We start from the raw sequence: 3,120 nt of genomic DNA on the forward strand, positions 1-3,120 counted from the left end.
TATATATATATATATATATATATTTTCTTTCTTTTCTCCTTGGAGATAGCAGGCTGTAGAAAATCGCTTGGTGAGCCACGAGTCGGAGATCCCTGCTCTAGAGAGAGAGAGAGGACTACAAATAGTTGCAAACTGTCTTTGCTGGTTGAGTTTTGAAATATAGTGAATTGACCTGTGTAGCTATCCTCTCCAGGCATTTATCTGTTTACTGTTTGGTCTATCCATTGTTTTTGAAGTCATTTTATATGAATATTGTATAAGTTTTCTGTTTTGCTTTTAGCCTTGTAATGTTCTTTTTGATGCTTTGTTGGCAAATAAATCATAACTGTATTTGACTTTGGGAGTAAATATTATTTGTATGTCCGGCCAACAACTCGATATGCTCCTACATTTTGTCGAAAATAATGTTGAGTGTAGAATATGTAAATATCATTTCAGCTGTAAAAGGGGAGATAAGTAGATCTTTCATTGTAGGTTGCCTGAATTGATTTGAAAAGTAGACTGTTAGCAAGGACAGTATCCTGTCTTGTCATCTGCTTTGTTGAAAGTATTAGAAGTTTAGTTCATAGAAAATATTGCTTCACCCGATAATAAATTAACAAAACATGCTACAAACATTAACAAAGACTGGTAGTGGAGTGTAGGGAGAGCTTGAATAACAACAATAACAGCAGCAAGTAAGAATCAATATCATTATCAATAATACAAGGATGGCAATCACGAGTAATAGCAGCAGCATGAGTAAATGTTATGTAACTGGACACACTTCTCTGTTGACTAATTGCGTTGCTAATGGTAAAGATGAAGTGTATGTACATATTCACTAATATAGCCATCTCCAAGTCAACGATGTCATTCCTAAAATGCTTTTGATCATAGGATCAGTTTGATTTGATTTACCTTGGTTAAACAGCAGCAACAACATTGACATAGCAGTACATACATTCAACAAAATTATTATAGATACTTCTGAAAAACAAGATAACATAAAAAAAAAACAACCTCATTTACGCTATTGAAATTGTAACCTGAAGAAAAAAAAAACTTGAGATAAGCCTCCAAAACAATGAATATCACACTTAGAAAGTAAACTAAAAGTTAGGAAAGAAAATTAACCATTGAAAAAGAGGACACTAACAAACATTTTTATTCAACATTAACCATAACACTTTGTTTTTGTTTTTGATTTGCTAGATTTATGTGAATTTGTGTGTTGAAACAAATTTTGCATCTTGGGAGAATCACTACTCCAATGACTCTCCTAAGACACAACAAAACTGTAAAACCTTATGTAGAATAATGACCAGTATTAGCAACACCAAACCCATATCCACAGTAACTTCAATTTATTTACATTCCAACACCAAGCAAATGCTCTTAGCAGACATTTCTTGAAAATGAATCACTAAAAACTACACAGACAGAAATTTCTTAATACAAGACACATATATATCTTCCACTTAGATTACTCTTTCCTCCTGTGAAACACCAAAAATGCAATAAATAAATAAAAAACCTTGAAAGCTCCAAAGCCTGACAAAACTACAGTCATCAGCTACTTGTATCAGTACTGCCAAATTCTCAAAATCTGGAAACTGGACAAAATAATAGCAGTTTTAAAACCCATGTAAAGTAACGTAGGACTGTCACTCTCTTATGTACACTTTCAATCTTGACACCTGTAACCCCTATACTCTGTTTTCCAAATCACACCATAGATTCAGATTACTGCCACACTATTCATTAACCTTAAAACAAAAATACATGATATTCTTCCCTGAATGCAAAGCTTTTGACTCCACTCTTGTTGCCCAGTTATACTCAAAGTAGTCAAGAACTCTAGAAACAACACTCATTGCTAGCTTACTAAAAATCTCTTTGACAAGCCTATGTACTATACAACAACATTTTTGCAATATCTTGAAAAGTGTATCACAAGGTCTCGCTTCTCAATATCAATGCAACCTTCCCACACTTCCTCAAAACATAACTTCATATGAAGATAATTTCTCAGTTGCATCTTCCCACCGATTCTCAAACTGTTGCACATCTTTTTCAACTCTACATCAACTACTGAGAAAACTGACTGCAAAACAAAGGTCTTAGAGTAGTGCCTACCAAATCCACCATTTTCCTTTTTACCAGCAACACTAGAAAACATCATTTACGACCAATCATCACACTCAAACAGATCAGTCACCCAAAAGGCAAAAATATTAGGATTTAACATCTCATTCACAACACATGTAGAAGATAGTTAATAAGAATTTCAAAATGGAACACAAACTTATGGCACTCACTGGCAAAATATTTGACCATCACAAAGGAACAATAATCTTAAGTCCTGTTGTTTCTGCCGACTATGCCACTTCAGTTTTGATGTACTCTGGTCAGTTGATGACCACTTGGTTCAGTATAAATTTCTATTATGCAATATTATTTTGTCCCTACATACACAAATATCCAATGTGTTGGAGCAGCTAGTCTATTTAATTGAATATAGTAAATATTTTCTGCAGACCAAAGGTAAGACTAAATGCAATGTTGAAACTAACTGATAGGATCTGAACTCTGTCATTAACCAACAAAATTAATGACTTCTATGTGCATAACCATCTGCTCCACTAGTACAGACCTGATAATAATACCATAAATTGTATTCAGATAATAATAATAATAATTGTTTCAAATTTTGGCACAAGGCCGGTAATTTTAGAGTGATGGGGATAGTTGCATGGTTTACTATTTTATGAATTAAGTTTACATATTTTCAAAATAACTGAGGATTGAAGTTAAACAATGGTTTATATTATATATTTGAGAAGATTAACAAACCTTGTTGGTTAATTATTACTAGCGGAACCCGTGAATATTTCATGGAATTAACGGTAAACTTATTGGGTTATTTCTGAAAACTTTATCCACAAAACCTGAAAGTGTAACCTGTGTTGTGTCTGTGACAAGGCTGGATCCTTTGAAATACAGGTACTCCTCATTTTTGCCAGCTGAGTGGACTGGAGCAACATGAAATAAAATGTCTTGCTCAAGGACACAATGCATTGCTGGGAATTGAACTTACGACCTTACGATTGTGAGGCGAATGCCTTAACCACTAAGCCA

General features: G+C 33.8%; 1 protein-coding gene across 1 annotated transcript in view; it reads left to right on the top strand.

Annotated features, from left to right (window-relative positions):
- The window catches only part of LOC106877743 (uncharacterized), a 15,790-nt gene that overhangs the window by 5,260 nt on the left and 7,410 nt on the right, over positions 1-3,120 (top strand). The gene's annotated exons all lie outside the window — the stretch shown is intronic.

This window comes from Octopus bimaculoides, chromosome 3, assembly GCF_001194135.2.
Source record: "Octopus bimaculoides isolate UCB-OBI-ISO-001 chromosome 3, ASM119413v2, whole genome shotgun sequence".
NCBI classification, from domain to species: Eukaryota; Metazoa; Mollusca; class Cephalopoda; order Octopoda; family Octopodidae; genus Octopus; species Octopus bimaculoides.